Source organism: Halichoerus grypus, chromosome 14, assembly GCF_964656455.1.
Source record: "Halichoerus grypus chromosome 14, mHalGry1.hap1.1, whole genome shotgun sequence".
Classification (NCBI taxonomy): Eukaryota; Metazoa; Chordata; class Mammalia; order Carnivora; family Phocidae; genus Halichoerus; species Halichoerus grypus.
The window spans coordinates 37,499,478-37,521,902 of NC_135725.1; the positions used below are offsets into that span (position 1 = coordinate 37,499,478).

At 36.4% G+C, this 22,425-nt stretch overlaps 1 non-coding gene across 1 annotated transcript; it reads right to left on the reverse strand.

Annotated features, from left to right (window-relative positions):
• Positions 1-19,725: 19,725 nt before the first annotated feature.
• On the reverse strand, positions 19,726-19,829 carry LOC118528390 (U6 spliceosomal RNA). The gene has a single exon (XR_004913623.1). It is a non-coding gene; the product is annotated as a U6 spliceosomal RNA (small nuclear RNA).
• Between the last annotated feature and the right edge of the window lie 2,596 nt (positions 19,830-22,425).

The window sequence follows — 22,425 nt, forward strand, 5'->3', positions numbered from 1 at the left end:
CTTTTCTGGTTCCATACAAATTTTAGCATTATTTGTTTCATTTCTTTGAAAAAATGATGGTATTTTGATGGGGATTGCATTGAATGTGTAGTTTGCTCTAGGTAGCATTGACATCTTCACAATATTTGTTCTTCCAATCCATGAGCAAGGAACATTTTTCCATTTCTTTGTGTCTTCCTCAATTCCTTTCATGAGTATTTTATAGTTTTCTGAATACAGATTTTTTGCCTCTTTGGTTAGATTTATTCCTAGGTCTTAAGGTTTGGGGTGCAATTGTAAATGGGACTGACTCCTTAATTTCTCTTTCTTCTGTCTTTGTTGCTGGTTAATAGGAATGCCACTGATTTCTGTGCATTGATTTTATATCCTGCCACTTTACTGAATTTCTCTATGAGTTCTAGCAGTTTTGGGGTGGGGTCTTTTGGGTTTTCCACATAAAGTGTCATATCTTCTACAAAAAGTGAGAGTTTGACTTCTTCTTTGCCAATTCGGATGTTTTTTATTTTTATTTTTTTTTGTCTGATTGTTGTGGCTACAACTTCTAATACCATGTTCAACAGCAGTGGTGATACTGGACATCCCTGCTGCATTCCTGACCTTAGGGGGAAAGGTGTCAGTGTTTCCCCATTGAGAATGATATTCGCTGTGGGTTTTTCATAGATGGCTTTTATGGTATTGAGGTATTTACCCTCTATCCCTATACTTTGAAGAGTTTTGATCAAGAAAGGATACTGTACTTTGTCAAATGTTTTTTCTGCATCGATTGAGAGGATCATATGGTTCTTGTTTTTTCTTTTATTAATGTATCATATCACATTGATTTATTTGTGGATGTTGAACCAACCTTGCAGCCCAGGGATAAATCCCACTTGGTCGTGGTGAATAATCCTTTAATGTACTGTTGGATCCTATTGGCTAGTATTTTGGTGAGAATTTTTGCATCCGTGTTCATCAGGGATTTTGGTCTGTAATTCTCCTTTTTCATGGGGTCTTTGTCGGGTTTGGGGATCAAGGTAATGGTGGCTTCATAAAATGAGTTTAGTAGTTTTGCTTCCATTTCAACTTTTTGGAACAGTTTCAGAAGAATAAGTATTAATTACTCTTTAAATGTTTGGTAGAATGCCCCTGGGTTGCCATCTGGCCCTGGTCTCTTGTTTGTTGGGAGATTTTTGGTTACTGCTTCAATTTCCTTAGTGGTTATAAGTCTGTTCAGGTTTTCTATTTCTTCCTGGTTCAGTTTTGGTAGTTGATACATCTCTAGGAATGCATCCATTTTTTCCAGATTATCTAATTTGCTGGCATATAATTACTCATAATATGTTCTTATAATTGTATTTCTTTGGTGTTGGTTGTGATCTCTCCTTTTCCATTCATGATTTTGTTGATTTGGGTCCTTTCTCTTTTCTTTTTGATAGGTCTGGCCAGGGGTTTATCAATCTTATTAATTCTTTCAACGAACCAGATCCTAGTTTCGTTGATCTGTTCTACTGTTCTTTTGGTTTCTATTTCATTGATTTCTGCTCTGATCTTTATTATTTCTCTTCTCCTGCTTGGTTTAGGCTTTATTTGCTGTTCTTTCTCCAGCTCCTTTAGGTGTAGGGTTAGGTTGTGTATTTGAGACCATTCTTCTTTCTTGAGAAAGGTTTGTATTGCTATATACTTTCCTCTTAGGACTGCCTTTGCTGCATCCCAAAGATTTTGAACAGTTGTGTTTTCATTTTCATTGGTTTCCATGAAGTTTTTAAATTCTTCTTTAATTTGCTGGTTGACCCATTCATTCTTTAGTAGGATGCTCTTTAGCCTCCATGTATTTGAGTTCTTTCTGACATTCCTCTTGTGATTGAGTTCTAGTTTCGAAGCATTGTAGTCCAAAAATATGCAGGGAATGACCTCAATCATTTGGCACCAGTTGAGACCTGATTTATGACCTAAGATGTGATCTATTCTGGAGAATGTTCCATGGGTACTAGAAAAGAATTTGTATTCTGTTGCTTTGGGATGGAATGTTCTGAATATGGCTGTGAAGTCCATTTGTTACAGTGTTTCATTTAAAGTCTTTATTTCCTTGTTGATCTTTTTTTTTTTTTTTTTTAAAGATTTTATTTATTTATTTGAGACAGAGAGAATGAGAGAGAGAGAGCACATGAGAGGGGGGAGGGTCAGAGGGAGAAGCAGGCTCCCCGCCGAGCAGGGAGCCCGATGCGGGACTCGATCCAGGGTCTCCAGGATCATGACCTGAGCCGAAGGCAGTCGCTTAACCAACTGAGCCACCCAGGCGCCCTAACCTTGTTGATCTTTTGCTTAGATGATCTGTCCATTTCAGTAAGGGGAGTGTTAAAGTACCCCACTATTACTGTATTGTTGTCAATGTGTTTCTTTGCTTTTTTAATTAATTGCCTTATATAATTGGTTGCTCCCATGTTAGGGGCATAGATATTTACATGTTAGATCTTCTTGTTGAATAGACCCTTTAAGTATGATATAGTATCCTTCCTCTTCTCTTTTTATAATTTTGTTTTAAAATCTAATCTAAAACGATTTGCCACCCCAGCTTTCTTTACTTGTCCATTAGCATCGTAAATGGTTTTCTACCCCTTCACTTTCAATCTGGACGTGTCTTTAGGTCTAAAATGTGTCTCTTACAGTCAACATATTGATGGGTCTTGTTTTTTGTTTTTTTTTTTTTTCCAATCTGATAGCCTGTGTCTTTTGATTGGGGCATTTAGCCCATTTACATTCAGGGTAACTATTGAAAGATAGGAATTTAGTGCCATTGTATTGCCTTTAAGGTGACTGTTACTGTGTATTGTCTGTGTTTCTTTCTGGTCTATGTTGCTTTTAGGCTCTCCCTTTGCTTTGAGGACCCCTTTCAATATTTCCTGTAGGGCTCGTTTTGTGTTTGCAAATTCCTTTAGTTTTTGTTTGTCCTGGAAGATTTTTATCTCTCCTTCTATTTTCAATGGCAGCTTAGCTGGATACAGTATTCTTGGCTGCATATTTTTCTCCCATAGTGCTCGGAATATATCATGCCAGTCCTTTCTGGCCTGCCAGGTCTCTGTGGATAGGTCTGTTGCCAATCTAATGTTTCTACCATTGTAGGTTACAGATCTCTTCTCCCAAGCTGCTTTCAGGATTCTCTCTTTGTCTCTCAGACTCGTAAGTTTTACTTTTAGATTTTGGGATGGTGACCTATTTTTATTGATTTTGAGAGGGGTTCTGTGCCTCCTGGATTTTGATGCCTGTTTCCTTCCCCAAATTAGGGAAGTTCTCTGCTATAATTTGCTCCAATATACCTTCTGCCCCTCTCTCTCTTTCTTCTTCTGGGATCCCTGTTATTCTAATATTGTTTCATCTTATGGTATCCCTTATCTCTCGAATTCTGCCCTCATAATCCAGTAGTTGTTTATCTCTCTTTTTCTCAGCTTCTTTATTTCCCATCATTAGGTCTTCTATATCACAAATTCTGTCTTTTGCCTCATTTATCCTAGCAGTTAGAGCCTCCATTTTTATTGCACCTCATTAATAGCCTTTTTGATCTTGACTTGGTTAGATTTTAGTTCTTTTATTTCTCCATGAAGGGTTTCTCTAATATCTTTTTTTTTTCAAGCCCAGCTAGTATCTTTATAATTGTTGTTCTGAACTCTAGTTCCGACATCTTACTAATGTCCTTATTGAGTGGGTCCCTCGCAGTCGGTACTGCCTCTTGTTCTTTTTGTTGAGGTGATTTTTTTCCGTTTTGTCATTTTGTCCGGTGGAGAATAGATGAATGAGAGAAGAAAATGATAGCAGGGTAACAACGACCCCAGAACAATATATACTAAACAAATCAGAAGAGAAGTGAAACTGGGGGAAAAGAAAGGGAAAGAAAGAAAAATGAAAAAGATAAAGATAAAGGAAAAAAAAGAATATGATCAAATATTATCAGGCTGGTGCATAGATCAGTGCCACACACTAGATCTTGGGCATATTTTGGTCTGTTAGAAGAAACTGCCTCCCAAAATTTTAAAGAAAGAAAAGCTTATATATGTACAAAAAGAAGTGTAAATATGATGAAGGGATGGAATATGACTGTAAAGATGAAAAGTAGAAAAGATTTTATAAAAGGAAGTGATAAGGAGTTGTTTGAAAAAAGAAAGAAGAGAAATTTAAAAAAAAGCGAGAGAGAGTGTGATCAGGCAGGAGACTAGAACAAAGCCATACACTAGAGATTTAGGGTATATTTTGGTCTGTTATAAGAAACTGTATCCCAAAATTTTAAAGAGAGAACACCTTATATATACATATATATACATATATATATATACCAAAAATAAAGTTAACTACTATGAAGGGATAGAATATAACTCTAAAAATGAAAAAAAAAAAAGATTTTTAAAAAAGGGATTGATAAGATGTTGGTTGAACAAGGGAAAAAGAAAAATTCAAAAAAAAAAGACAGTTAAAAAAAAATTAATTTTGAAAGACTAAAGAATCATGGTAAAAAAGCCATGAATTCTATGTGCTGTATTCCCCTAGCCCTGGAGTTCTGCTGTTCTCATTGATTGGTAAACTTTGTCTTGGCTGGCTGTTCTCGCTGATCTTCTGGGGCAGGGGCCTGTTGCCGTGATTCTCAAATGTTTTTGCCGGAGGTGGAATTGCTCCGTCCTCTCGGGTCTGGGCTAAGTAATCTAGTGGGATTTTCTCTTGGGAGCTTTTGTTCCCTGCAAGCTTTCCGTACAGCTTTGGAGGCCGAGAGTGAAAATGGCAGCCTCCCAATCTCTGCTCCGTAGGAGCCGAGAACTCAGAGCCCCACTCCTCAGTGTGCCTTCAGAGAAAAGCAGTCAATCACTCTCGTCTCCCCGGTCTCCGGCCTCACTCTGTGTTCACCATCCCTGCGACCGAGTGTTTCTATCTCTGACCCATGACCCCGTGTGGAGTCTCCAAACCCAGCAGATCCCTGCGGTGTGCTTCCGCACTGCTCCTCCCGGGAGAGGAAGGGGAGTCTCCCTGGATCTGCCACTTGTTGGGTCCCTGCTGGAAGAGCAAGGGCCTGACTGTGCCACAGATCACAGTTCATGGCAACACCGAGCTGAGAGCCCACTCCCTAGCTCCATCTTTGCAGCTGGCTTCCCTGCTCTGATACCTGGGAGCTCTGCCGCACTCAGGCACCCCCGGTCTTTCTGTGACCCCGAGGGTCCTGAGACCACACTGTCCTGCGAGGGCTCCACCTTCCACTTAGCCACTGGAGCATCCCTCAGCGGAGCCGACTTCTAAAAGTTCCGATTTTGTGCTCCGTGGCTCTATCACTTGCCAGAAGCGGCCGATGGAGGCCCCCTCCCCCGCAGTCTATCTTCCCAAATATCACCTTGGATTCACTTCTCCGCATGTCCTACCTTCCAGAAAGTGGTCGCTTTTCTGTTCAGAGAGTTGCTGCTATTCTTTTCTTTGATCTCCTGTTGACTTTGTAGGTGTTCAGAATGGTTTGATCCCTATCTAGCTGATTCCTCGGACCAGACGAAATCTAGGTCTCCTACTCATCCACCATCTTCCTCCTCCAGCCAAGGAGTTTCTATTCTTTTATGACTGTCAATTTTTCTGTATGTCATTCAGAAAGTGGTTTGGATTTTGTTTGCATTTTTTTCTTTAATGATCAAACTAAACTTCATGAATAGAGAAACATACATTTTTCCCTGTAATATGGAAAAAAAAAAAGATAGCTTTCCTTCACATGTTCAATCTCCTTTTAAAAATCTGTTACAAGCCAAAATACCATTAGGAAACAGTTCCATTGCATCAAACATCTGATTCTTGTGGTGGACATGATATAATGATGACTAGGAAACCATCCATCTTCTTCTTGACAGGTGACTTAGTTCAGAATCAGAAAGGCCATCATCCAAGACCCTTGTTTGTTCCTTTAATGTGACTTAAAATTTACCTCGATGTTTTGCAGGACAAGGGCTGTTTTGTTTTCCTTTTCTAATTATATTCACATATATGGAAATATTATTTTTGTTAAGATTGTTCAGTTTTTAAAAATAAGCAATTCGGGAAGTATAATCAGATAATAAATTCAATTAATTTATCAGCATATATTATTTTCTGCAATTTTATTTTTACTTAGAGTTTATCAGTCAATGTTTTATGTTTTTTTTTGTTTGAAGTGCACATAAGCAAAACACTAGAAAGGAGATATATATTTAAAAGATACCTAGTCACTTGTTAAAATCTGCAACTGCTTTATTTTCTATTTGATATCTACAAAGTTTCTAAAAATTTTCATCAATCCTTTTCATGATAAATGATTAGTCAGGAAACAATTCTCTTTTGTGATCTATATTCACATTAATATTCACAGTACAAATGTAATTGAGCATCAGAAGGGCCCTTGGTGTTCTGTTATTGATGTCTTAGCTCTAACATGAAGGTAGTAATTTAGCATCATGCTATAAATAGAAAAATATAGAAGATAGCATTGGCTCATCTAGTGTTTGTAATATTACCTTCAGGGTAAAGTATGACATAACCTAATTACAGCAGTGGAGTTTTCACTGTAGGGAAAATTGTTATTTCATTTGACAATCAAGTAATTAGCTTCTCTACTGGATGGTTTATTTTATGTCTAATTAAACTATCCACTGGAATATAAGTTTACTTAAAAATTAGTGAAGACACTGCTGCTATAACATTAAAGAAGGCAACACAATACAATGTAAATTCATATTATGGGATTTTTGTCAATTAAATATGTTTACATTTCTTCTCTAGGAAAAGTTACAACACATTCACATGGGATTTCTTTTTTTTTTCACATGGGATTTCAAGGAAGAGCCTAAATCACCCCAAGACCTATATGTGTTGTAAGTTGTTGAGTATGAGGAAAAAAATAGTTTTTTAACGTTTGTGTTTTACACATGAAGGTAAATCTACAATATTTGTCAAGATGCCTAAATTTATTAATATCAAAGAGTTCCTTGTTGATGACTAGTAAATAACAAAATCCCATATTCTTTTAACTACTAAAATTCAGTGAACAATTTAATATAATACAAATGGTTTAGTAGGGTTCTGGTTTATTGGTTTGGGGGTTAAAACTCTAATTCTTCAGAATGCTGAGAATGATTTTGCGATTAACAAGTATAGCAAACACCTGAATATCTTATAATTTATTGTATCATGAACTGTAGAACTCAGTGACCATGATTCCTGGTATGGAGCTCTCATATATCTAGAATGAAAGGTGACAAACCGAGTATTACAGTTCATTGCATGCGAAGGAGGGTGTGCATTGGAGGGTAAGCAACGGGGATGTGACATAGTTTTGGTGGTGTCAGGAAAGAGCTTCTCTCTTGTAGGACTTTGTAATCTGAGAACTGAACGATGAGAATGAGTTAGTAAATGTGGGAGGAAGGAAGCATTCCTGCAGAAAGAACAGCAAGTGCTGAGGTCTAGGGGGAGGAGACACCATGGGACACATGAACTAAAAAAAAAAAAAAAAAATTAGTATCACTTAGTAGAAGATGATGAGAATAATTCTAATCATTTTACCACTTACTATCATATGACCCTGAGCTATTCATTGAAGTTTTCTGAGTGAAATTTTCTTTTTTAAAAACTTGAGAGTTGTCCTAGAATTTGTTATTAAATGGATTCTTAAGTTGAACCACATAAATCACCCTTTATGTAAGTAAAAAAAAAAAAAAAAAGTTCAAATGTCAACAAGTTTCTATGGTTTAACCTGATATAATTTTAAAAGGGATACTACCAATTTTATAGTCATGAAAAGGTATTGAATTTCTGTAACTCAACCAGATCAACAACAGTCAAAAGGTATTTAAAACATGACTCTTCTATCGAATAGAGTGTTTTTAAAATAACATTTTCAAACATTGCATTGCAAAACAGACCTTGCCCCTCGAGTCACTTGTCTGACGATGTCTGTATTTAAAGCTCTGGATAACTGACTATTGCTGTTTTTAGGACTGCTTTGGCTGTCTAAATCAAGTCAAGACAAATTATACCTGGGTTGTGTTGGCAATAGTTGGAGCACTTTAGTGAACCATCCTTTTGATAGTTAGATTATACTTGTCTTGCTACCTTCTGTGTAAATGTGATTTGAGGCTTGTTGCTTGTTTCTGGTAAGTGTTGTGACTTGAAGATGAAAATATGTCACAATGGCTTGTTGGCTCTACTTGGAAAAGACATAGAACTGTCAGAAGCAAGAAGGAAGAAAATGTTTCATCATCTACATTAAACTCTAAGGACTTACAAGATCTGCTGTGTAAACAAAGTTGAAATACTTTTTGTTCACTAAGTTCTTGCAACTCCAAAATAGGACGTTCTTTGGGTCCCATTTTTTCATAGCTATTGAAGATTACTGTTTTAGAGAAAAAAAATTGCCCCCAGAAAAGAATGGCTTATCACTTTTTAGATATATCAGGAAAAAAGGCAAAACAAATATCTCATTTGGAAAAGAAATAATGGACAATATTCACTATGGGATAAAACTTTACCTTCTGAAAATACATGCCACTTGAAATAACTTATTTATATTTTTGGAAGAGGATGACTCTGCACCTAGAAAATAGGAGACACATAACTGTAATACAACAGACAGAAATCACACCCAAAGATCTGTTATTAGTCATCAAGATATATGCACATCAATTAAGTTGTGACCCTGGTAAAAGAAAGTTAGTTTTATTTCACTTTCAGTTCTATAACCATTTAAGCTAGGTTTAAAGAACATACATTTTATATTTGTATATTATTATACCTCAAGATATCAATAAATTTTGTGTGCCAGCTATGAGACAGACATTTTCATTTTTTCACTTAATACTTAAAAAAATGACAAAAACCTTCATTGGTGTAGGTATTCAGATTGATGTAAAGTATGATATTTATCATAAATTAATGAGATGAGGTTAGAATGTACTGCAAGCTAAAATCTGGTAGGATTGTTATTTTGGGGGTGATTTCTTGTTCTTAATATTGTTTTTCCTCTTGCCAATTTTTCCTATTTCATTTCTATCTGTATTTCAGATTTTGGTACTGGATTATGTGCCAGACATAGTGTTTGTCAATGATGTGAATTTTCATTTCCTTCTGAGCCTTCATGAGTATTTTAGTGAGAAGTTGGGGGAGGTTGTATTGACAGATATATGCAAATGCAAATTTGAACCAGATTTCAAATATAATCTTTAAGTTATATTTAGATATAAAAATTCTGTGACTCTAAGAATGGATGACTTAAAGATAAAAGGAATAGAATAAGTCATAAGCAAGAGGAGACAATGATGTCACATTTACAGACAGAAAATTTGTAAGTTTAATGTATTAGGAAAGATTTATAGAATAATATAAAGAGAAAGGAGAAGAGAAATGACATACAATGACATAGAGAAGGAAGGAAAAAGTGAATTCATGACAGTGCATTAATTTTCTTCATAAAATTGTTCAAATTACATATGCTCATAAGGCTCTAGGCCAGACTGACCAGAGAGAATATATTTGAAGTAGGTCATATTTGTTCATTTTGTGATTTTCTCTAAAAGTGCCCTGTGGTCCAGGAACTGGAGAGTAGAACTGATAGATGAGGTTGATTCAGGATTGAATACTGGATGACAGTTTTAGTAAAATATTTTGATACAATAGGATTTTAATAAGAGGAAAACACTAAAGTGATTAAAAAAATAAAGTAAGCTTGAAACTGAGTTAAGTGAATCCAGAAAGAGTGGGACAAGTTACAAAGAAAAAGAAGGCTAAAGAGCAGTTCTGGTGATTATAAAAGTGTTGTATGGTCCAGTGAGATTTTGGTGGGAGTGGGAATGGCACCACACTTGATAAAGAGACTGTTGACAAGTCCCTAAGGTGACTCAAAGAGATCTAAAAATAAATGAAACAAAAGAGGACAAGAAACAGAGATTAATATCTCAGATGGGACTTTGATTTGGAGATTAACAATATTAAGAATAAGAAAAATGACTAGTGTTGGCAAAAAGAAACTGAGGTATTGCCTTTGCTTGGGAAGTTGTAAATGGATCATAGGGAATAAAAAAGAAAATGTGGTGAAACAATTTGTAAAGGGAGGCAAAATTGAATAGCATCATTCCCACCACACACTGTACAAAAAGGTCCTAAAGTTCTGAAATTTTGTCTTATGCATCCAAATATTCCTAATACCTAACTCAGTACTTGGGTACATTTTCGATGAAATTTAGTTTAATGAATGAGTGAAAGCCTTTTCAATAGTTGGAATAATTAGTGTTTACTATGGGTTATCAATCAACAAGCTTTACAGTTTTACATGTGGCCATTAGTGCTTTTCACCAAATATTTACAAATCTCCATCTCATCACAGGTCAGGAATGCACTCCCCCCACCTTCTGTAGTTAGGCGTACCGCTATATAGTCGCTATTGCCAAGTATGTGAGGAAGAGTCTTTAGGAGTCCGTGTTTTTCATCGCCTTTCATTCTTTCCCTCTGACACGGCTACGAGCTGTATCTGAGTTGATGGAAACACCATAGACTTGTTTCTCCGATTGAGGAAAACATGCAATAAACTACTAGTTGCTGTGCAACGATGAAGCTCTATTGTCATTCCATAAGCTTGTAAGAATGGAGCCCTCAGCCAGTTGACAATAGACAAATAGCATGAAAGGGAAATACAGCTTATTGTTATAAATTACTGACATTCCTGGGTTAAACGTTACTGTTACATAACCTAGCCTATCCTAACACACATATTTAATGGAGTGTCTGCTTACAATGTAAAAGGTGGGTATCAAAACCCTCACGGTTATTAATCAGGACACTGAGTTTCAACGATATTAAGGAAGAGAGAAGGAAATTTTGAGGTGCAACCTTGACACGTTGGCCACCTTGATGATACACTAGTCCCAACATAGTTGTGGAATTCGGACGCATTTATTTCAAGAATTCCTATAATCTAGCTAGAATACAGAACAGTGACTACAGCATTACTAGAAGTTCAGCATTAAAATTCTTAGTTTTTCTTACCAGAATGATTTGAAATTCCTTTTTTTCTTCTTCTTCTTCTTTTTTTTTTTTTTGGATTTGAAATTTCTAAATGATCATAAAGGACTAACACCACTATATGTGGGCAGTATGTGCAGATGCATTGATAATTAAATACCCAATATGTTTATAGGTGAATGGAAGGAAATATTCAGAAAACAGAGTGGCCAACATTGGCTATCATGTTTCATTTGTTTTGTACAGTGTTTAGAAAAGAAAAAGTCCACGGCTCATCTATTTGTTACATTAAAAAAAATAATTGTAACCTTGAAAATATGTGATTTTAAAAGTTCTAAAAAAACTCATGTCTACATTTTCTTCACTTTATATTCAAAAATATGAATTTAAAATTTTGAATTAGACTTTTACATAGGTTTTAGACACTATTTACTCAAAGTAATATATGGCATTTAAATAATCCTTGCTACTCCCTCACAGATGGTTTACATGGAAGTAATTCCATATGAATCCTTGTACTTTTAAAATGTACGTATAGGAGTACTTATGAGACAAAATTCACAATGATTAGGACAGAAAGAATGGATATTAAGGATGGATGTTACAGCTGGATGTTGAAAGCAAAGCTATAAGAACATAAAACACATACTTCATTTTTTCATAAAGTTATCACATTCTCTGGCAAGGAATTTCAGTTAGTGACTATTCAACCAAATCCAAGTCACTCAGATATTATGGTTTCTTAACTTAAAATTGACACTGGTAATGAGATTTCAATCTCCAAATAATTAATTCGAGATCATACTTATGCCATACTCCCAGTCAAGTCTCGATAAATAGATGTCAAATAACATGGGAAAATGAAAATAACTTTTATAATTTGGGGAAATTCTCCCTTTTCTCATATCATGCTTCCTTATGCTGTAAATTAAGTGAATTTTCATTTGAAACACTAAGAATGCTTTAGTTTCAGGTAATTTTTTTCTGCAACCCTCAGGACCCAATACCTGGAAGGTGTTAAAAGCCAAACTCAGCAATTGGAATTTTCTTTGCAAAGTGTCTCCCAACCAAGCCAGGATTCTTTACGCTGGAGGTGACACCAAATGCTGATACGGATTGCCATCTAAGGGGATCCTCAATGAGATCTCATAAATTCTAGCTTCTTTCTATAACACCTCAACATAGTTGCTAGAATTTCTGCTTCACGGTATACATAGTAAAATTTAATATAAGAAAATATAAGAATGTGAGAATAATATAAATACATTTCAATAACATTTTAAACTCTGCTTTTGGTCTAATGCTAGTGGCCATATAAAAGATACTTTTGTACTTTCTTGGGTTGCTTAATGGTAGTCAAACACAAGCACAGTTAAATGTTTATTTTTATTTATTTTTTTTTCAAAGATTTTATTTATTTATTTGACAGAGAGAGACAGCGAGAGCAGGAACACAAGCAGGGGGAGTGGGAGAGGGAGAAGCGGGCTTCCTGCCGAGCAGGGAGCCCGATGTGGGACTCGATCCCAGGACCCTGGGATCATGACCTGAGCCGAAGGCAGATGCTTAACGACTGAGCCACCCAGGCGCCAGCACAGTTAAATGTTTAAACAATAGAGGAATTTACATTCAATCATACCCAAAGAAAGACCACTTAATGGTAAAGAAAAATATCAACTTAAAAAAGTGTAATGATTTCCATCTTTGTGCATAAAAAAACCCAGTTTTGGAAAATTAGCAAACTGCTGTGAAGCAAGATAATAATATATTGCTGTTTATTAATGTCCAGAAGAGTAGTAGAAATAAGGCTGAAAGAAATAGGGGGAGGAACATCTAACTGTTGAAAAGAATGCATTTTTTTTTTTTTTTTAAGCATGTAGATTTTATAATGGCTATTGTTTGGTCATGTTTTTAAGAGCACAAAAATTGCCTGTGGTAAGATCAGTAAAAAAAAAAAAAAGCAAGCTTTCTTATGTTTTGCCTATTTTAAAAGCAATTTAATCAAACATCCCATAATTGTATATCAGATATTTTTTATAATTTTAAATCCATAACACGACCTAGTGTAATGAAACTCAAAACACAATCAAATAGTGAATTCTGGTAAAATAATACCACCTTATCTGTTTGACCTACTTTGCTCATTGTTCTCACATCTTTGATATAACTTAGATTCCAAAGATTTTTCCTGTAAAAATTACTGAAGACAAAGTAGACAGAAACTAATAATATTTAAAGTGTGAAAGACAAGAATATATATATCCTGGTTAATGATACCTATACCTGCAGATGAGCTAGACCTCTTAAGGTACATTTGTTGTATTAGTTCTTTATTCAGTTATCTCCACTACATTGCTTCCCTCTTGCATTATTATGATTTTCTTTCTAAGGTTTAAAATTCAAGCAGAGAGAAAGAGAGAGAGAGAGAGAGAATATTGCACATTAGTGTCAGGTCAAATCAATGTTGCAGGTTAAGGGAAAAGAACGAAGCTAGGAAGAAATCAGTGGTATAAAACTGTATCCCAGTTACTAACAATACTTTCTTTTTCTTAGAGGTAGGTCACTAAGGTGAACATTGGGGGAAAAAATAAAGGACCTTGACCTAAGATGCTTGATGCTTTTGCCTCATTTATTTATGTATTTATTAACCATTTAGAAATACCTTAAAATAATTGCTATAGGTTATTGAGAACTTACTATGTGCCAGATGCTTTATCTCTAAGTGTTATGATTACTAAGTGTTATGATTACTAAGAACGACAGCTACTGTCAGTCTCATTTGAATGATAATGAACCTGAGGTTTATAGATGTGAAGTTACTTGTCCTTGCTCTTACAGTGGTATGTGCTGCAACTAGTGTTTGGGTGCAGGTCTGATTTTAATTCTGTAGTTTTTCCTACTGTATTATGCTAGGCAGTAGGGATAAGGAAATTTTGCTCAAATTCTAATAAGAAGGAAAGCATAAAATGTTCTTTTTAAAAACTGTGTTGTTGGGACGCCTGGGTGGCTCAGTCGGTTAAGCGTCTGCCTTCGGCTCAGGTCATGATCCCAGGGTCCTGGGATCGAGCCCCACATCGGGCTCCCTGCTCCGCGAGGAGCCTGCTTCTCCCTCTGCCTCTGTCTCTCTCTCTCTGTCTCTCATGAATAAATAAATAAAATCTTTAAAAAAAAAATAAAAAATAAAAACTGTATTGTTATGGAAAAGAAGCAAAGACCTCTTAAATCTGGCTTGTAAATCATGGGGACACAATATTAGATATGATTCTCATGTTATACTCAACTTCATCATAATGCAATATGTATTCAAAATTCTAGTTCAAATTCACAGATATATGCATAAAAAGAGATTCAAATCAATGGATCACTCTATAGATGAATCAAAGTCTTGCTATCAATCAAAGTAGAAAGAAGTAATCTAGAATAATGATTTCTGGTCATTTTTACCACTATTGAAACATTTGAAGCTCAAAAAGAAAAACTGGTGGTTATTTCTGAAACTGTACTCACTGATCCAAAAAATACTTTGCTTCTCCTTTATTCAGTTGTTAATCTCTTGTATGTCCTAGTAAAGTTTAAATATTCTAACGGAGGTGGCAGTGACCTTGATTCTGAGCAGGTGACTTTGTATTAGTTGCTATAAATCCTGGAATTATAAGGAAGGAGAAATAAGACAGTATATGTGCTTTCTATTTAATGCTTAAGTTAAAAAATAGTTCTATTTTATTTTTATATTTGCACAAGTTGAGGCACAGAGACAAAGTTACTGATATACCTAAGGTCATGTAACTATTAAATGTCTGAAGCTAGGTTTAAGTCCATATATACCTGACCAAAAAGAATAAGCTATTTTTACTACACTGTAGAACCCCTTCAAAGGGGATACATACTCTCCTGCTTCAATAAGAGTGAAAAAAAAAACAAAAAATAACAGAGATTGGGAGCCAAAGAATAAAGAAATATATGACAGATCATTATCCTCTTTTGTGGTCCTCTGGATCTCTATATCTGTTCTGTGAAATTCAACATCAGAGGTCATTGCCAGCATCATGAGATACATTTTAAATAATAATGATTTAAATTAGCTTAAAGGGGGTGCCTGGGTGGCTCAGTTGTTAAGCGTCTGCCTTCGGCTCAGGTCATGATCTCAGGGTCCTGGGATCGAGCCCCGCATTGGGCTCCCTGCTCTGCGGGAAGCCTGCTTCTCTCTCTCCCACTCCTCCTGCTTGTGTTAACCTCTCTCACTGTGTCTCTGTCAAATAAATAAATAAAATCTTTAAAAATAAATAAATAAATTAGCTTAAAGAAAGGATTTCATAAAGAATACTCAGTTTGACTGCAAACATAAATTTCCCAGTGTAAGAAAGCAATGGGTGTATTTTGAAGATATCTTTGATTGTTTTTTAAAATAGCCATCTATTCTAAAAAAAAAATAGCCATCTATTTGCAATAAAATAGTTACCAAAAATCTGCATTTTTTTATTTAAAGTCTTTTACATTAAAATTTATTGTATATCTCCTTTATAAGCATATGGTCTGGGGAAGAAAAAGAATATATTTTCTCTTTTGTGTTAGCTTCCTTGACAGTAGACAAGAAATATACTTTCTATTTTGTCCTGATTGCTAGGAATCTTAGAACTAACTGTTGGGCTTTCGTTTTTTATTATCTTTGTTTGTGTGTGTTTATATGGGTGCATATATTTTTATTCTAACGTACTACAAATAATTTTTAGCACTTATCTTGGTACAAACAAACATACAAATAAAGATGTGAGAAATATTTTGGTTTTATAACAGATGCTCATTTTTAAAACATTCTTTGTTAATATGTTTTATTAAAAATGTCTTAAGACAGCTCCCTTTTTCCTCTCTTGGCAACTGATATGATTAAGTCAAAGTTGTATTAATTTCTTTTTATATTATTTTTTCTTCTTTCTCCTCTTAAGGAACTTTCTCTTCTTCAGAAACTATTTTTTTAAAAAAATGGTATGTGCTATGGTGAGCGCTGTGAATTGTGTAAGACTGTTGAATCACAGACCTGTACCTCTGAAACAAATAATACATTATATGTTAAAAAAAGAAGAAGATAGCAGAAGGGGAAAATGAAGGGGGGGGAATCGGAGGGGGAGACGAACCATGAGAGACGATGGACTCTGAAAAACAAACTGAGGGTTCTAGAGGGGAGGGGGGTGGGGGGATGGGTTAGCCTGGTGATGGGTATTAAAGAGGGAACGTTCGGCATGGAGCACTGGGTGTTATACGCAAACAATGAATCATGGAACTCTACATCAAAAACTAATGATGTAATGTAAGGTGATTAACATAACATAATAAAAAAATGGAGATATTTTACTATTTCAGCCTAAGGGATATTTTAGTGCCATCACTACTACTGACAATGAACGAAGTTTGCATGCCTTGCTGAAGCACCATAGTTGCAATTAATCGTAAGGTGAATGTATATGGTGGTTTCAGTTTAATTCTTAATGGGCCATACTGTACATAATAAAATTACCACAGAGAATTGATGAGTAGCATTTAATTAGCAGAAGACAGCCTAATCTTAAAGACTACAATATCTAATTTTTCAAAGACATAATAATTCTTAAGAAAAACACAAAGCATAGGAGAAATACAAAGCGGTATACTTACTTAGACTATTTAAGCACAGAACACAAGGGTAAATGGAAGGGAGGCTATTGACCTTGGAAGTATTCCTGGATAGTAGTAGTTAAGAGCAAATTAAGGGTCTGGCTGCCTGGTCCCACCTCCTATCTTCTCTATCTTAGCTTTGCTTCCCACATAGCAGAACCTGAAGCACTGTTGAATCACAGACCTGTACCTCTGAAACAAATAATACGTTATATGCTAAAAAAGAAGAAGAAGAAGAAGAAGAAGAAGAAGAAGAAGAAGAAGAAGAAGAAAGCAGGAAAGGAAGAATGAAGGGAGGAAATCAGAGGGAGAGACAAACCATGAGAGACTATGGACTCTGAGAAAGAAACAGGGTTCTAGAAGGGAGGGGGGTAGGGGAATGGGTTAGCCTGGTGATGGGTATTAAAGAGGGCATGTACTGAATGGAGCACTGGGTGTTTTGTTTTTTGTTTTTTTAAAGATTTTATTTATTTATTTGACAGAGAGAGACACAGCGAGAGAGGGAACACAAGCAGGGGGAGTGGAGAGGGAGAAGCATGCTTCCTGCTGAGCAGAGAGACTGATGCTGGGCTAGATCCCAGGACTGTGGGATCATGACCTGAACCGAAGGCAGACGCTTAACGACTGAGCCACCCAGGTGCCCCAGCACTGGGTATTATACACAAACAATGAATCATGGAACACTACATCAAAAACTAATGATGTAATGCATGGTGATTAACATAACATAAAAAAAAAGAACCTTAAGCAATGTTTTCAGCGTCACCCACTACTTTACTTAGAAACAGAAGTGAGGGAAAAGAAAAATAAAAGAGGGAGAGCAAATATAAGAATGTGTTACTAACCTGGCCATCACTTAGTGTCAAGATGACTCAAACTCATGAGATTATCGTCCGAAAGATAAACTTTGCTCAGGATATTTATTCTGAGGTTTGGAGTAGAATTTAGCCTCTGGATCCCATCTTTTAATGATCAAATTTCACCTACTAGATTGTGATTTCATTTGCATTTCTGGGTTGGATATATGGTGGCCTTGAATATACTCACATCTCATTCTTCAGGGAACAGGAAAGTGCCAAAGTAGGAGATAAATGGTTTTCAGAATATCCATGGGATAAGACACAATTGGATTATACCTGCTGAAGGTGGTATAATCCCACACGCAGTGGGTTATCAGAATAGTGGCTTAGTCTGGAGCAAAGAGTCAAGTTTGCCAGAGATAGTGAGGTTGAGATAATCTCCAGTAGCACATGAGAAGTGTCTGTCTGACCAGTCCTCAGATCTACTGATGCGTTCCTTAATATTCAGCTACTGAATATAACATGGTACCTCCATATTTGTAGGATGTCCTCACTTCTCTCCCAAGAGATGAGATACATTTCCAATCAGTCACGAAATTTCATTTAGAGGCATTATCTCCTTTAAACCAGTTCATCTGTGAAGCAGTCCTCATTTTATTTTTATTCTATATGGATTGTTGACAGGAAATACTCCCAGAAGGCCATAGGTATAATCTTGAAAGAGAATGTCAATGCAATTGAGGTTAATGATAAGGGAATTCTGACCACGTGTTCATCTGATTTTCTCATGCTTTCTAGATTTGCTCAGATCAAAACCCATATACCATTTGTATTGTACGATGGGTTACTGCTTTACATTCCCAAACTTATGACTCAGCAGGTCTAATAATACCCAAGTTAGGATGAGGAAGTGTGGTTACACAGACATCTGGCATCCCATGGTCAGGATCTTTCCATACTAGGACCTAGTAGAATACTAGAAGGTTTTTTTTTTCAATGAAAATTAATTTGTTGGCTGTAGAAAGCTTGACTTTGCTCTCCAGTCTATGATTCTACACATCAATTTTTCTTACGGGGGCTTGCCAGAGATTCAATATAGCATTTTAAATATACCATAGATATCTCTAGCGCTATCAGATCTTCTGAGTCACATACTTTGCATGATAGAGCAGCTTGCACCATAGTTTGACTTTGCAGAATACTTTCTTGCTGTTATGTTCTGCTAAAAAGTGTCATTTTATGAGTCATTCAATAAATGGTTCATAACAGTATTTTAAAGTATGTTATATGCTGCTTCAAAAAATCCAAAGAGGCCCACCAACTACTATAAGTAAGAAATGTGAGGTGCATTAAATTTTTACTCTTATTAACAAAAATGTTCTAATATGCTCTAGTTGACTTAAACCCCTAAGGTATTCCCTGATATGACAGGATCCTGCCTCTTCAACAGGATTTTTCCTCACTCTCTGGAATTCTGCTATCTTCCTAGGGCTTATAGAACACTTGTTATTTCCTGATTATAGGGTTTAATTAGAGTGATACATAATTATAGTAACCCAACATGATGTTTTGCAGAATAACAATAGGATCAGTGTTCCTGCAGAACATATCATGAGCGTGAGAATTATTTAACATAGCCCTCTGACAACCGGTGAATGCTGTCCCTATTACACTATCCCTACTATGTGATGGCAAACTAGTTTTGGTCCTCTTTTCTGCTAGATCAAGAAAAATGTAAATGCCAAATAAATTCACATGTGTCAAGTGCCAGGGGAATGTGGTATTGCATCAATAAATATAACATATTAAGCATGCAGTTGCACTTGGGGCTATATCTTAGATAATTAGGGTAGTCATTCCATAGCCATCTATCAGTCAGGATCAATTTAAAAAAATTATTATTTATTTATTTGAGAGAGAGAGACAGAGAGCACGAGAGAGTCAGCACAAGAGAGGGGGAAGGCCAGAGGAAGAGGCAGGCTCCGTGCTGAGCAGGGAACCTGATGTGGGGCTCCATCCTAGTTTCCGGGATCAAGACCTGAGCCAAAGGCAGACTCGTAACTGACTGAGCCACCCAGGTGCCCCTGGGATCAATTTTCTTAATTGACTTTCTTCTAACAGCATAGTAGATGAATTGAATGGGAATATCATAGGAACCACTACTCCTGTTTTCCTTAAGTATTTGACGGTGATGCTTATCATTATAATTCCTGCAATATGGTATTGCTTTTATATATTCTCCAGGACAGAAGACAACTTCTAGTTGGCTTTTTGTGTGTATGTGTGTGTGTGTGGGGGGGGGGTTAATATGGAACACTTCACGAATTTGCATGTCATCCTTGCGCAGGGGCCATGCTGATCTCTGTATCATTCCAATTTTAGTGTATGTGCTGCAGCAACAAGCACAGTGTTGTTTGTTTGTTTGTTTACCAAAATGGTTCTTACTCCACAGATCATAGATCTATGTGAGGATTCTGTCAGGTGTTAAGTATATCGGAATTCAATTACCCGCCTAGGGACCTGGGAAATAACTGTAGATTAGTTGTATGGACATGTTAGATACATTGCATTGTGACACAGTCTTGGGCCAAAACTCTACCTATCATCAGGCATCCAAGGCCTCTGTTCCTGGTATTTCAGTTCCTCCATTATCAGTCTCAGTTCAGAATCTTTATTTATCAATCTTTAATTCCTGTTTCCAACTATACAGTTATACTAGTATTGGCCACAAGTCCTTTTTGGAAAAGATCAGGGAAGTATTTATCTAATTTACTTGTAGTAATATGACAGAGTTCATTCTCAAAGGGACCTGGATTCCCCTTCAACCAATGGCTTTTTGATCTGTGAACTGACTTAAGTTTGGAATTTTTGTGAGGAACCACAACTTTCCTTTTTGATGGCTGATGCCAGTTATCAGTTCAAAAGTTATTATCTTATTTATTTATTTATTTATTTATTTATTTATTTATTTATTCATTTATTTTTTATAGGTCAAGAAACACACTACTCCACTTATCTATCTTTTCTCTAGGACACGATGATTTATTGCTATTATCACAGACATGTATATCAAGACACCCTGACTTCCACTATAGCTATATTAGCTATTAGAGTAATTAAATCTTTCTTGTCTCTGAATATTAAGTGCTTCCACCTATACTTTTCTATTTCAGAATCCAATTATTCTTCCTTACCCTGGAGAGAGCACAGTTTCATGGCATCATCTTCCACTGACATTCAATCTTATGGAGGACAGGAAACATTAAGTTGGTTTTTCCTTCATGCCCTAACAATGTTTCTATATTGCATTACCCCAGTGAAGGAAATGGCCTCTTTGAATACTATGGGAAAATAGTTTGATGGTACATTCTCAAGTTGTACATCATAATCCTTCTTAACATCTCTATTCCTTGAGAATTTCTTTCTCCCTTCATATTTTGGCAAGGAGGAACTGACATTCCCACCTCATTCACTGTAGGCTAAGATTGTATTCAGGCTTCAAGGAGTCACCTCAACAGATTCTGAGGATTGACTCTACTTCATGTATTGACTCTCATTTTAGGACTGAGTGGTTCAAATTCAATAAATTCTCCCACATCATTGTGTTTGCTGTGGTGTGCTTCCCAGTTCTGTAATCAAGACTGAGGTATGATTTAACCTGGCTCTTGCCAGTGCTGGTCAATGCTTCACAGCTGAGTCTGTTTCTGAGTCTTGCCTTTGGCCACAGAGAGCTGCCTCAACAAGTTCTTCTCCCACCAGTGGTCAGCACACATAAATGAACTGAACTGCTCTATGAAGCAATCCACAAGCCTTTTCCCTTGATTCAACCTCAGACAAATTAGGTGCTCCAGATCTCTTCGTGGGATTGACTGAGACCCCTTCTTCAAATGTATCACAGCAGTTCAGTTTCTCCCTTTGCCCAATCCTGTTCTCCTCATTAGCAAACAAGTGATATTTCCAACAGCACTTTTCAGTAAAAGCTTGTATGCAAATCTCCATCTCAGAGTCTTTTTCCCAGGGAAGTCAACCCATGCCAAACTTAATATTTTACAACTATGTTCTGACACTTTTAGGATCTACAACCACAATTATCCCACAGTTCCTATCCTGTACATGTCAATCAGTTCCTACGGTTCCAATCGGTGATTAAATAATTTTGTCCTGGAGGGAGTACTGATTCCCTTGCTTTGTAAGGGGACTGGAAATAAGTGTTGACCGGGCAGCTACTGAAGAGCACAAGAAATATTTTGGGAGGCATCTGCCTCCATGAGGTCTTCTCAGGTACTCCAAGCTAGAAAAACTGCTGTCTTCTGTCAAGGGGGAAAAACTGTTTCTGCTTTTGTTCAGGGGAATATGGAGTTCAAAATTCTCAGTTCTGTCCAAAAACAACCCCCATCTCAATTCTCAAAAGCTTACTCTTTCCCAACTGCAATCCTAAACTAAATAGATGAGATCTCTCAAGGCAACATATTTGGTCTCCTTTGTATTTCTTTCACATTTAAAATTGAATCTTGGGTCTGATTTTCTGCAAAGTGCCCTGTACTCATAGATGTTAAGGCTCTGCATACATGAAGCCCTACAGGGCCTCTGGCTTTCACAGAGTGCCTCAAGTTGGCAATTGACTACTCTAAGCCTATAATTTTCTCCTTCAAAGATCCCAGTATCATTAACAAAAGCCAGCCCAGTCCACAGTCCCTATAATTATCATTGTCCCATACCATATAAGCATACAGCCACTGCACATCCTAAGGTCTTATCTTCCACCTACACCTTATCCCCATTAACCACAAGGGAAAGCCTTAGTAATAGTGATGTCATGATATGCCAGAGCTAATCATCAGCCCCTGTAACACTAGCAAAGGTATCCCTATTGCAATGAGACTGGTCAGTAATGCAGCTTTAATAAATTATCCTAAGGATCCACTTTCTAGGGCCATTGCTGATATCAACTGTCTTAGACTATTTCTTAGAAACAGAGCCTGAAGCAAAGACTTAGGTGTTA